The sequence below is a fragment of the Nomascus leucogenys genome, chromosome 22a (genome assembly GCF_006542625.1).
Source record: "Nomascus leucogenys isolate Asia chromosome 22a, Asia_NLE_v1, whole genome shotgun sequence".
Lineage (NCBI taxonomy): Eukaryota > Metazoa > Chordata > Mammalia > Primates > Hylobatidae > Nomascus > Nomascus leucogenys.
Genome location: NC_044402.1, coordinates 122,557,658 through 122,572,605, shown reverse-complemented (window position 1 = coordinate 122,572,605; position 14,948 = coordinate 122,557,658).

Sequence of the window (14,948 nt, the reverse complement as noted above, 5' to 3'; positions counted from 1 at the left end):
AGCTGTAGACTCGAGCTCAGGGGTGGAGATTTCTACCTTCTTTCAAGAGCACCTTTTCGAGAAAGGGTAAATTGGCATTTGGACAAAACTGTTGTAAACTGGCACATCCTCTTTATGTATAAAATGATTTTCTCTCCTTCAAATAAAAAATGAGAATGGAATTTTATTAATGGAATAATCATGGTACAAGGTATTGTTGATAACTGTATTAGCCTGGGTTCTTCAGAGAAATAGAACCGAGAGAGAGAGAGAGAGAGAGAGAGAGAGAGAGAGAGAGAGTGTGTGTGTGTGTGTACACACACAGAGAGAGAGGTTTTAAGCAGTTGGCTTACATGATTGTGGAGGCTGTCAAGTTCAAAGTCTGCAAGGTAGGCTGGGAGGCTGGAGACCCAGGAAAGAGGTGATGTTGCAGCTGGAGAACGAAGGCCATCTGCTGGCAGAATTCCCTCCTCTGGGGACATCAGGCTTTATTATTTTTGTTATTATTATTAAGGCCTTCAACTAACTGAGTAAGGCCCACCTACATTACAGAAGGTAATCTGCTTTACTGTAAGTCTACTGATTTAAGTGTTAATCTTATCTAAAAAATGCCTTAACAGAAACATCTAGAATAATGTTGGACCAAATATCTGGAGACTGTGGCCTAGCAAAGTTAACACATAAAGTTAACTATCACAATATCTTGAAAAACCTCTACTCTGAACTAATTTCTTTCCCTTTCTTTTCTTTTCTTTTCTTTTCTTTTCTTTTCTTTTCTTTTCTTTTTTTTTTAATGGAGTTTCACTCTGTCACCCAGGCTGGAGTGCAGTGGTGTGATCTCAACTCACTGCAACCTCCACCTTCCGGGTTCAAGCAATTCTCTGCCTCAGCCTGCCAAGTAGCTGGGATTACTACTGCACATTACATATTCTACAAAATTCCTCCTTACACACCCCTCTGTACTAGAAAATAATTATAGTTCAGTGATGTCACTTCAACAAAAGCATTATGATTTTTTCTTTTACAGAGAAGTCAGAATAAGCTTTCCTTATTATTAAAGGCATTATTATATCCTTTTCAGAGAAGTTAGAAATAAGCTTTCCTTATTACTAAAGGCATAAACTTGCTGTCTAAAACCAAACTATTTACCAGTTTTTCTCTCAAGAGCCAAAAGGAGGAGGGTGTGGTATGGATTAGTGTGCTAGATGCCCGCCCATGTGTGGAGTTCAGAAAAGACCAGCAGGTGACATGAGGCAGAGGAAGTCTCCTCCAAGCACCTCCCCAGTGGGCAAAGCAATCATTTTCTCTTTTACCAGATTTATACCTTTCTAAAGAAATACACTTTTGTAAATGTCAGCCCTTTTTAAATTGGAAAACACCCAACTACTGTGAGAAATTAATATTATGAAAAGTCGCAGTTAGCACTCACATCCAAAATATTTTCCAGAGTTCAATTCCAAAACTGAATCTCCCAAAGAGCTCACATTTCCTTTCCCTGAATTGGATATGCCTATAGATAAGCATTAGAAAATGAATATTTTGGCTGGGTGTGGTGGCTCATGCCTGTAATCCCTGCACTTTGGGAGGCCGAGGCGGGTGGATCACTTGAGGTCGGGAGTTAGGGACCAGCTGGGCCAACATGGCGAAACCCCATCTCTACCAAAAATACAAAAATTAGCAGGGGTGGTGGTGGGTGCCTGTAATCCCAGCTACTCAGGAGACTGAGGCAGGAGGCGAGACAGTGGTTGCAGTGAGCTGAGATCCGTCACTGCACCCTAGCCTGGGCGACAGTGCGAGACTCTGTCTTAAAAAAAAAAAAAAAAAAAAGGCCAGGTGCAGTAGCCCACTCCTGTATTCTGTATTCCCAGAACTTTGGGAGGCCGAGGTGAGTGGATCACGAGGTCAGGAGTTCAAGACCAGCCTGGCCAAGATGGTGAAACCCCGTCTCTACTAAAAATACAAAAATTAGCCAGGAATTGTGGTGGGCACCTATAATCCCAGCTACTTGGGAGGCTGAGGCAGAGAATTCCTTGAACACGGAAGGAGGAGGTTGCAGTGAGCCGAGATCGCACCACTGCACTCCAGCCTCAGTGACAGAGCGAGACTCTCTCTTAAAAAAAGAAAAAAAAATGGAAAAAGAAAGAAAAATAATATTTCTTTTCTTTTATTTCACATTACAATAACACAATGTCCTTTATTGTTGAGTTGACATTGCTGATGCATCTGAGGTGCCCAATGCCGTTTGATTCTTCCACCAGGAATAAGTCAAGCCTCTGCCTTCCACTCACTTCGAGGGTCACCTCCTTTGGTATATATTGGAGCATAGAGTTGGAGTCCTATCCCTCCAGAGTCATCTCTTGGAATCTGCTTACCCACACCTCATGCTCTATCTCACTGACTTTGGCTCTGCAGGGGCAACTGCTCAGTCCTGTCCACTGCCTTTGATAGCCTAGAACTCCTGAAAGTGTTGGGTTGCATCCTTCTTGGGCCCAGCAAAGGAAGAATATGGGGTAGAACCTGTCTGCTTTTACCACCTTGTTCTTTGTCCTCCACACTGCATTGTGCACAAGTGGTTATATGACCTCAAATGCTGTTAGGTGAGGGTTAGGGGTCAGAAGGAATGAAAATGAAGATGGGAGAATATGTGAGGGAAACTGAACCCCTAGCAAACCAAAGTCCACTGCAGTGGGTCCACTGCACTTCCTAGCTTTCCTTTCTTCCCCAGCGTTCAAATTTGTTTTCCGTTGAAAGAGAGCTCCCTTCTACATCATCCATCTTTTGAAAATGCTGCCTACTCACCATGGAGTCATCTCATCCCATCAGTCTCTAAGTCTAAACTAATACCCTGGAGGCTCCAATAGGGCATTTGCTACTCTGAGCCTCACCTCCAGTCCAGTCCAGTTGTGAATATTTAAGTTTAGCCTCTTCTATAGTTTCCTACCAGTGTGAGTTGCAGATAGGTCTCCTAATTCTTCTGGTGTCCAAGTAGGTAATCATTAGGTAATCTCACACACACACACACACACACACACACACACACACACACACACATCAAGAACAACTGAACTCTCAGAGATAGTGAAATCTAAATATATATGGAAATGACATTTTTCTAGCTGTTTCTTAACACAGCTTTGCTCACAAAGGATGCCAAATGTTTATATATTATGCAGAACAGACACCATTACTTTTTCTTTTCAATTTCACACTGTGCAGCCAGGCTTGTGAGTGTAAAGACTGGCTAAAAGATTGTGGCCATTACTGAGCCATTTGCCCAGTGAGGAATCTCCTTAGGACACAAATGCCCAGCTTTAAAATTACCCTTGTTTTAAGCTAGCTCAAATCAATTTTTAAAAAATGCATTGCCATTCCATTTTTCTTTGTCAACAGAAGGAATATAATACAAGAAAGTTGTCTGTTATTAAAATGCCATCATGGTGGTAGTGGCAATGGTGATGGTGAGACCCATGATGATTTTCTACTTGAGCAGGAAAATGAGAGGTTCCTTTGAGGTGGTCACAATTTTATCTAAAATAAATGAGATATTTTAAAGTTTCTTTATATAGAGAAGTTAGAAAAATATTTAACTGACTGGTAATTTATTCCCTCTGAGGGAAAGAATTATATTTGGGGAAAAACCTTGATAAACTTGAAAGTGGAAGGTAAGGCATTTAGAAATATATTAGAAGGAGGAAATAAACCCTGGCCAAACTTCTTTTTCAAAAAAATAGAATTGATAGGGAGAGTGGGCAATGGAGAACAGAGGAGATTTAATGAGGTAGAAGGGAAAGTAGGAGGTGCTGGGTCAACTTATAAAAATTTGGATCTTGAGTTGACAATAATCATTAAGGTTAAGAACAGAGAAGAGTGATGTCCAATTTTCAATTGTCCATTGACAATTTCTCTAAGGCGAGGCACAGTGGCTCACACCTGCAATCCTAAGCACTTTTGGAGACCGAGATGGGAAGATTACTTGAACCCAAGAGTTCAAGAATAGCCTGGGCAACATAGGAAGACCCTGTCTCTATAAATAATCAAAAAATTAGCTGGGCATGGCAGCGCATGCCTGTGGTCCCAGCTACTTGGGAAGCCGAGGCAGGAGGATGGCTTGAGTCTGGGAGGTCAAGGCTGCAGTGAGCTATGATCATGCCACTGCATTTCAGCGTGGGGTAGGTGACAAAGTGAGACCCTTTCTAAAAAAAAAAGGGAAAAGAAATCTCTAGCATTTTCTCATTTTCTTCAGCAAGTGTTTATCTCTAAGAGCTGCCTTGTATAGGTGAGATGGAGAAGTGTATGTTAGTATTGAGGGGTTGGCAATGTGTAAATAGAAGGCACCCAAAAAAGAATAAAAGGCCCAGTCACAAGACACAAAATGCAGGAGAGCATTGAATAGAGCTGGAAATCGGAGCCAGGACTAACAAAAGAATAATAGAAACCCCAAGAAATTCTAAATATGCCCATGAAAACCTTCAGATTTCCCACAGTATGTAAGCTCATAGTTGAAAATCATCTTATACAGATTTTAAGTGGCAGGGGTGAACCAAGATGACACCTTGGTTGAATTGTGATAACTTAAAAGGATGACTCAGGAGCACTCATTGAAATAAATGCCAAGTCTCATTAGCAATATAGGACAAAATAGGTGGTTTGGAGGCAATGAGGCAATAAATTGGGTGTACACTTTATCTTAAGTTCATTCAATTGAATGGAACAAAGATGTACCCAGGTAATCATAAGTCTGTGTTTTTTCAGAAATTTCTATCAAATTACCATTAGCTACAGAGAACAGTAATTAAAAAAAAATTTTTTTATTATTATTATTTTTTGAGATGGAGTCCCGCTCTGTCGCCCAGACTGGAGTGCAATGGCGTGATCTCGGCTCCTGCAAGCTCTGCCTCCCGGGTTCACACCATTCTCCTGCCTTAGCCTCCCGAGTAGCTGGGACTACAGATGCCCACCACCATGCCTGGCTAATTTTTTTTTTTGTATTTTCAGTAGAGACGGGGTTTCACTGTGTTAGCCAGGATGGTCTTGATCTCCTGACCTCGTGATCCCCCCACCTCGGCTTCCCAAAGTGCTGGGATTACAGGCGTGAGCCACTGCGGCCGGCCGAGTAAATGTTTTTTTCTCAGGAGTCTGGAGCTCAGCCTCTTATAGAGTGTTGCAGTTCCCCCCACACGTCTCCATCAAGTCTTTGAAAGCTCATTAGAAAAAAAATCCTAAACAGTCATTAGATATTTGTATAACACAATATAATCCATTCTTTAGTTCTTACATTGAAATTTCTACACACAGTATTTATGGGTAAAACCAACACTCTAAGAAAATTCTCAACTCCCTGTATCCAAGCCTACTCTATATTCTCCTCTCAGCTTTAAAAGTACATATTTTAACCTATTTATTAACTGTCTTCCCAGGTAGTATGTAAGATCCAGAAGAAGAGGGAATCTTCATTTTATTTATTGCTATAACCAGAGGAGGAGTTTAATACACATTTATTGAGCACATGCATAATCTTTGGCTTGCATATTCCTGCCACACTTCCCTTTATATCCCCAAAGTTATAAGTAAACTAGTCAGAGAAGTCTTGGGTAGCAGAAGTATCAAAAAAAATCCCAACTCTTCTGTTTCAGTGCTCAGCCATTCTGTTTTCTCTCCCAGGCCATAGGTGGCACATAAGGAGCATTGGTGCAAACTAGAAAAGGTGCTTATGGCTAGGGGGAGCTGAGCTAGGTCTACCTGGTACTACCCAATGATCTGGTCTCTCTGGATCTCCAAGGTGTCTCTGATGGTCTCTGCCTCCTACCTCAGTTCCTCAAACAAGGAGAGATTGGACTGGCCCACACAGCCACCATCTGATAAAGCACCTCTTTTTTATTTTTTTATTTTTTTTGGAGACAGAGTCTTGCTCTGTCTCCCAGACTAGAGTGCAGTGGCGTGATCTCGGCTCACTGCAACCTCTGCCTCCCGGGCTCAAGCGATTCTCCTGCCTCAGGCTCCTGAGTAGCTGGGACTACAGGTGCCTGCCAGCACGCCTGGCTAATTTTTGTATTTTTAGTAGAGATGAGGTTTTACCATATTGGCCAGGCTGGTCTTAAACTCCTGACCTCAGGTGATCCACCCTCCTCAGCCTCCCAAAGTGCTGGGATTCCAGGAGTGAGCCACTGTGCCTGGCCAATAAAGCAACTCTTTATTGGGCTGCTCCTGGCCCAGGCTTCAATCCTTGGTCCTATCAATGAAGGCCACGTGGCAGGATTTCCTGGTTTTCTCAGAAGAAGGTGACAGTAGGCTGTGTAATTTACAGGCTTGGTCTGCTCTGGCTTTCTGAAATAAGAGGGCTACAAATTTTTAATAGCAAACCTATGTCTACAGTTGAGAGAAACAACCATAGATACTGTCACATTTTGCAAGTGAGAAGGCAAAAAAAAAAAAAAACCCTTGTCATGGAGTTAATATCAAAAATGTCTGGAAACTTACTGTGGGTTGCGTTTCTATGTTATACTTGAAGTATGTCTGTAACGGTCACTTTCATTTTATGTTCACAAACCCTGTGTTGTGTTGTTCTCTTATTTGATGGCTGAGGAAACTGAGGCACAGAAAGGATCAACTCTTCTAAAGTCACACAACTGTCACAAGATAGACTCAAGAATCAGAACACAGATGTTTTCTCCTTGTCTGATATTTTTCATTTTTTTATTTTTTACCACAGTACTTTTATTTCCAGGATAGCCCCACAGGATGAGGTTGTTAGAGACAGTGACTTAGATGATACAGTTTTCTTTTATCTCCAGTTGTATTTTATTTTTAAAACACATGAACAACTGCCTAAAATTATTTAATGGGACAAGCATGACTCAAACTGTAGTATTCAATTATTTTTATCACTTTAGTATTCACCCAATCCCTTCATTTTGGTGGTTCATCCTTGTAGAGGATTTTCCAAAATCAATGGATTGGTTTAAAAAAAAAAAAAATCCTTGCCGGGAGTGGTGGCTCAAGCCTGTAATCCCAGCACTTTGGGAGGCCGAGGTGGGCAGATCACCTGAGGTCAGGAGTTCAAGACCAGCCTGGACAACATGGCGAAACCCCGCCTCTACTAAAAATAGAAAAAAAAATTAGCCAGGTGTGGTAGCCGGTACCTGTAATCCCAGCTACTCAGGAGGCTAAGGCAGGAGAATTGCTTGAACCTGGGAGGGGGAGAGGTTGCAGTGAGCTGAGATTGCACCATTGTGCTCCAGCCTAGGCGACAAAAATGAGACTTCATCAAAAAAAAAAAAAAAAAAAGAAAAGAAACCCTCTCTAAAAAATCAAAATTTTAACTGGGTTGATGTTTATATATTGTGCTATCTTTTTCTCCTTTTGGCTGCTAATATCAGAGCAACCTCTAAATAGAAATACTCTGTTAGGTATCTCTCAACCTTTAGTTCTCAAGAACAAAAGTAAAGTCAAATATGACTGATGTCTTTTTTAAAGATCTGCTGACAGATTTTCAGTAGCCCTGTAAAAATCTCTTTTTAAACTCGGGTGCAAAAGTCCAGCTCTTCACTTAAAGCCATTTGTCTAGGAGATGCCAGACCCAGTAAATAGTTTTGGCCGTATAGTTTGTAGACTCCTTAAATAATATGCATATCACATTCATAGTGTGTATAACATATGTCTTTGTGTTTTTATTCACTATTTTGTTCATAAGCTGCTTTCATATTTTCAGTTGGACCTTTGCCTCATTATAAAAAGAAAAGTCAGTTTGTCCCAGGTACACAACATAATAAAAGGCCTATATTCTGCTTCAGGTTTATGTAATCATATTCTTTCACACCCCACAAGACTAGAAGAAAAGTTGCAAAAATTATAGATAATGTTTCTAGAATGCTTTTAAGTCTTCTGAAGGAGGAGCTGTGAAAATGCAAAGTGATGATGATGATGATAATGTGCTCGTTGTTAATGATGTGATTGAAGAAGAAAAACCATTTTGGTTTTCAGAAAAGTAAGCGAATATCCTTAGATAATAGTGACAGACAAAAGAAAAGTAATAGTCTCATAAAACTGTATAATGTAATATTTCTTCACAGTTGCTGAACTTTGAGTTTTCATTTTCAGTAAGTCAAGGCATCTTCTGATTTGTCAACGTAGCATTATGAAAAGACATCATGTAGCTGCTATAGGGAGTAAATTCTTTTCTATGTGTCTGCTTGTCAAGGGGCTACCATTTTAGAGAATGTTTAGTTTAGGTTGCTCAATAAAGCAAACCAGAAAATCAGCCAATGCATCCAGTTCCCAGGCCCTGATGGGAATGTTGCATATAAAGGAATTTAGAGTCTGAGGGGATAAGGAAACAAAGACTTACTGAGAGTCTGTGTTATGTACTAAATGTTTTGCCTCCCCCAGATTCGCATGTTGGAACTTGAACCTGCAGTGTGTCTATAATTGGAGGTGGGGCCTCTAAAGAAGTAATTAAGGTTAAATGAGGTCATAAGGGTGGAACACTGATCCTATAAGATCAGTGTCCTTATAGGAAGAGACACCAGAGAGCACTGGCTGCTTCTCTCACACTTCCCCCTGTGCACAGTGAGAAGGTGGAATAGAGACCTCACCAGAAACTGAATCCTGTGGGAAACTTGGTCTTGGACTTTTCAGCTTTCAGAGCTGTGAGAAAATAGATTTATGTTGTTTAGGACATCTAAGTTGTTGTATTTTGTTAGGGCAGCCCCAGCTGACCTCTGTCGTCTGCTACTGCTAATACTTAAGGACTGAAACGAGGTGTTCTCAAGAACTTGGAGGTGATAGAAACAAGACTCTGTCTGTGGCTCCAAGACCAGCAGCACTGGACTGAAAGAACATTGGCAGCATTAATGATATCGTTATTCTATTTATTTTGTACCTACTATATGCCAGGCATGTGCCAGGCACTTTCTTTAATGTGTAAGTCATTTATTATACCCATCAGAAATTTACAATGATTAAAGAATTACTTATTCATCAAAAGCAGTGACGATTGCCTAGTGAAACTCTCATGGATTATATTTCACTTAAAATGTACAGTGTGGCCTTTTTTATCCTTTCTCCAGGATCTGCCTACATGGAGTGTCATATTTTCCATCTGGTGTTTTATTGTCAGTCTTCTTTAACTCCAATTCTGCCTTTTCTTTCTTCAGAACAGTAATATGTACAAAATATTGCCAGTATCAAAACCCTAAGGGTGAGCAGGATTGGGGGGAAAAAATCTCAACTATGCAAATAATTAACTTCTTAAATAAAATAAGATTTATAATGTCAAAAAGGATCCCATATCATATATCATTTTAGAGTAGGTAGTTAGATTTTTATTTATCAAAAATGTATAATATATATGAATTTGGTGGTACCCATGCTTGCCATTCTCACATTTTCATAGCATTTTTAAATTGTATTTTCTTTTTAATTTATTTTTATTTTTTTATTGTACTTTAAGTTCCGGGATATATTTGCAGAATGTGCATGTTTGTTACATAGGTATACATGTGCCATGGTGGTATGCTGCACCTATCAACCCGTCAAATAGGTTTTAAGCCCTGCATGCATTAGGTATTTGTCCTAATGATGAGCCAGGCACTTTACAAGCATTAAATCATTTAATCATTCGACAGCTCTATTAATAAGTCTCTCTTTTTATTTGTGCCTTTTAAATGTAGTCGTAGAGTGTCAGGCAGTTCAGTAATGCTCAAGTTCACGCAGAGATAAAGGGATTCAAACTTGGGCTGTCTAACCCCAAATCCCAAGTGCTTAATGACCTTGTCCACACTGCAACTCGAGTGACTGCATTTAATACCTAAGGAAAGAGTGTGGCTATCAAAAGAGTGGTGTCAGCAATAAAGCACAGACAATGAAAATTACAGACACCAAAGCTGGTATAGTTCATCTTGGGATTTCCTTTGAGTGATAAATCCACTCTTGGTGCTGCTCAAATCAGCTTACAAAATTGCAATGCTTAGAGCCTACCTCATTCACGTTCATGAGCCTCCTTCACACACACTCATGGTGTGTCTTCAACTGGACAGACCATGAAGACATAAGCTTGAAGACATAAGCTTAAAAACATGAGCTGTTTAAGACCTGGAGCGATAAATTTCTTCAAGATCGTGCTTAGCATGAAGCAATGCCAGGTATGTAGCTAGTGCTAATAGATGCTGGTTGAATCCTATTAATCTGAGAGCTCACCTCGTTAAGTATGTGGTAAGAAATACAAAGATTAACTTGGAAACTGCTCATTGTATTCATGCCTCCCCTCCCTGGTCTGTAGCTCAGCCCAATAATGTCAACAGTGACTATCTTATACTGACCATTTCCTGTGTTTCTGTGGCAAACAGTAAGTAAGAAATAAGCAATTTAAATCCAAAGTGTCTTATATGTTCTATTTCCATGTAGCATCAAAAATACTATAAATTTACTAAAATTACAATAAATTTCAAGTCTTTAAAAAATATGTATCCACAAAGATCTATTTTAGCATCCTGTTTTTACCACCTGTTTTTATCAGCCCACACTTTCTAACAGACCCTTTCTCCTCATTTCTTCACTCTTAACCAGAATACGGGTTCCCATGGGCATTGCTTTGTTCAGACTCTCCATTTTCAAAGGTCAAATGCATCTATTTCTTTTATTTATTAGGCTTTTAAGTAAATATGCCCATGACTCGATTCTGATAAGTAAAGTGAGTCTTGGAAAGATATGGCAGAAATGTGCAAGGCAATCTCAAAAGTGGGAGGTTTACTATGTCAAGAAAATTTGAGGATGGCACATACTCATTTTTGTGAAAGCTTGGGAGTGTGGATAGCAAGGAAAATTTTCTACTACCTGTAGACTGAAGTCTAGTCTAGAATATTAATGTGGCAGTGCTTATTTGCTTCACTGGAGAGAGGAGTTTGTGGGCAAGTATGTGGATAAACTTAATCTCCCCCTAGGTATCAGGTCTGCTATTTTACTATGTTGCCATCACCTGGATGGAAGATCCTGGCACAAAAGATCAGGTTTTCTATTGGCTGAACTAGTGGGTGAAAGAGATTATACCCAGATTCTTGATAATGTTTTCTGGAACATTGATTGTTAACACCTGGCTCATATCCCCTTGGACCATTTCTGTGTTCATTTTGCCACCATGGTGGACGGTTCCTGTGCATACTGACTGCTTTCACCTCCATGTGCTGGTAGGTCTCCTTTCCTCTGCCAGAAGCTCTTTCCAGCACTACAGGACCTGCCCAGTCCTTGTGTGGCCAATGACACCAATGAGGATGGAAGTCACTGCTTCACTGGGGGATAATTCTGCAATGTGAAATGCATGATACCTCAGTGGGTCCTGGAGCACTGAGCCTCAGTTTTCCGCAGCTGCCACACCCTCACTAATATATACCCTTCCTTGGCTTCTCTGTCTTGAAGACTAGTTAAAACAATAGAGATAACACAATGCCAGATACAGGTTTTGGTCTATTTCTAAGGGAAACTCTTGTAATTGTCTCTTAACTATGCAACCACTTTGCTCTTTGTTGCCATTACTCTTTGTATTCTACTTTGGAAAACAAAACACACCTGGCCTTTAGTACTGTATGCTTCATGAGGGCAGGAGCCATACCTGTTTTGTTTGTATCTGTACCTTCAACAGGTAACACAAGACTTAGTACACGGTAGGCGCTTAATAAGAATTCTAAATGGAATTTTATCTATCAATCTTCTATCTATCTATCTATATCTATCAACTATCTATCCATGCTTCTCTATTCATCCATTTATCTATTCAGTGTACAATTTAGTGGATTTTACTGTATTCAGTTATGAACCATCACTGCTATTTAATTCCAGAACATTTCTATCACCCTAAAAAGAAACCCTGTACTTCACAGCCCTGCCCCCAACCCACTGCCAGTCATGAATGTACTTTCTGTTTCTATGGATTTACTTATTCTAGATAATTTAATATAAATGGAATCATACAATATGTGCCCTCTTGTGTCTGGTTTCTTTCACTTAGCATGTGTTCAAGGTGTAGCATGTGTTAATATTTCATTTCTTTTTACAGTTGAATAATATTCCTTTGTGTGGATATGGAACATTTTGTTTATCTATATGTCAGTTGATGGATGTTTGGGTTGTTTCCACTTTTTGGCTATTATGAGTAATGCTGCTATGAAGATTCAGGTATACACAGATGCACCATTTCACATTACCATCAGCAGTGGATTAAGGTTCCAGTTGCTCTACACTCTCACTACTTGTAATCATCTTTTTATTATATCCACCTGAGTGTCAGATGTAATTTGATTTGAGAAGAATGGTCTTTGGAGAACCTCTCAGCATTCCTTTTTATCTAGCAATTTGCTTTTTCTTGAGTTTGCCCTCATATTGCCTCAATACAGAAAAGAAACTTTATAAAGCAGCTGATATTGTTGACTTATATAAAAGCTGTGATTGTTTTAATTTTCCTTGGCAGTCCCCTTTCCAAGCCCAAGAAAATCAGGTGTTTCAACATCATAGAATGTGCAGCTCTGACCACCATCAAGTTGTGTGGCCATAAGAAAGTCACTTCTTGATGGACCTTAGGTATTTTGTCTGTATATTGAATGTCATGTTCAATAAATTATTAGAATAAACTCTTTCAAAGTTCACTTTTATTTTTAAAGTTCAAGGCAAGCAGTAGTAGATAACTTTTTTTTCCATCTCTATACCCCTTCCTTTTGGAAATTGTTACTCATCTGTGGTAAATGATTTTGATGTAAATTTTAGCGTTAACATCTCTCACTCCCGAAGTGTAATCAACTGAAATACCTCTTCCTCCTGGGCAGAATGATCAGTTCAAGGATAGGTACATGACTCACACTGGGAAAATCAGGGCCTTTCCTGTGATTTCTCAGCTACAGCTGTCAGGGAAGATGCCATCTGCTACTGGGGCTACTATGCTGAAGAAACGTGAATCCTGTGCAGCTAATGGTTATTATGCCCATCACACAGAAAGGACCTATCTTAGAAATAGTGAGATAGATAGCATTGTTTGAACTCCTCGTTCCAACTGGGCCTGAAATCAGACATACTTCTCCATTTTTCAGTCCATTTATTTATTTATTTATTTGTTTATTTATTTATTTTTGAGACAGTCTCACTCTGTTGCCCAGGCTGCAGTGCAGTGGTGTGAGCTCAGCTCACTGCAACCTCCGCCTCCCGGTTCAAGTGATTCTCCTGCCTCAGCCTCCTGAGTAGCTGGGACTACAGGTGCGTGCCATTGTGCCTAGCTAATTTTTGTATGTTTAGTAGAGACAGGGTCTCATCATGTTGGCCAAGATGGTCTCGAACTCCTGACCTCAAATGATCCACCCACCTCGGCCTCCCAAAGTGCTGGGATTACAAGCATGAGCCACCATACCAGACCCATTTTTATTTAAGTTGAGTTTCAGTGACTCCTATTAATCAGAAGCCACACAAAAATATTTACTGAATGCTTTGTGGTAGATACTTTGAAGTAAACAAAGAAGTGTCAGTCCACACTTTCAAAGAGTTCATAGACTAGTTTAATGGTCACAATGCGGAAATAACAAGAATAAAATAAGAAATAAGAAAGCCAGCTTTGCAATTGCCCTTTTCTATATGAGGAAAATGCTTTGGCTGTCTACTTTACTGATCAGTTTCTTAACCAACACACCATTTCAGAGACTCTGCAGTTTCAAAGCACAGCCTCTCACATTGTTTTGGTGTCTGATGGCCCTGAATGCTCTACTGCATATTAGCTGCACGACTTTGGATATGTTTTCTTAATGTTCAGAGCCCCATACTTTTTGTCATCCATAAAATAGGGGTAATATTATTTAGTTAATGGGTTGTTTTGAAGATTAAATGAAATAATTCAGACAATTCAGTGCCTAATATATCATAGTAAAATAGATCTCATATCTTTTTTCTGTGTAGAAACATCCTCCATCTTAAAAAATCAAACTACTGCAAAATTTTAAAAAACACATTTAAGCAAAAGAAAGCTTTTTTCCCCTTGAAACAGTGATATGAAATAGTTCTTCAGCTACATCTTAAAATAATAATCATTTAGGTGGGATAATAAATTCACAAACACATTTAAATAACATAATCTGATGGTTAGCCCAGAGATTGGTACATTTTAGGAAAGCTAATAGGCAGGGATTGATATTCATTGCCTGTAACTAACCCTCACACAGAATGAGGAGGATGACAAAAAATTTAAACCACAGTGAAAATCTATGTATTAAAAATTATTTTTCCTGAAGGCCTGGATGTTCTGATTATGTGCTTAATTATAACAATCTCCATATCATCTTGGTAACATAACCAATAAATCCATTTATCATTGACACCAGGACTGGTTGGCACAAAAATAAAAAGTGAAAATAATGTAACCCAAAGGGCATCCTAGTGAATCACCCCATATTATTATTATTTAAAGGGGATACATGATAAATTAATGTTATGTTAATGGATAATCATTGTATCTTCTATCGACCCCGGGCATGTATAAAGTGTTCATTTGACTTTAAGTTGCATTTCTAGTCATTTCAAATCATAGTTACTCCTACTAGCCCTTGTTTTTATGGGCCTGACTCTAACTGCAAGGTGGCCAAAATTTTCCGAAACAGTAAAGAAGCAATTGAAAATATTTAAAGATATTTGCTGAAAAGAATTGTTAGAGTATGTGTATAAACTGAAAACCTGAAATGGGGATGAGGGTTGTTATTTCAGTCTAAAACACTGGCAAGTTTGTTTATGGAATAATCATCCTATAAATCAATTATTTTTCTGATTAGATTATACTCATAAAGAAATGAATACAGTGCCCTTTAGAAATGCAATATAGTTATGAAAAAAGAAGCCCACCCTCTCCCTGTACATTTTAATGATTAGCAAAGCTACCTCATGGTTTGGATGGAGGCCCAGAAAATGATCCAAATGGGATTATATTTTCTTAATCTATTAGAATAATGTAC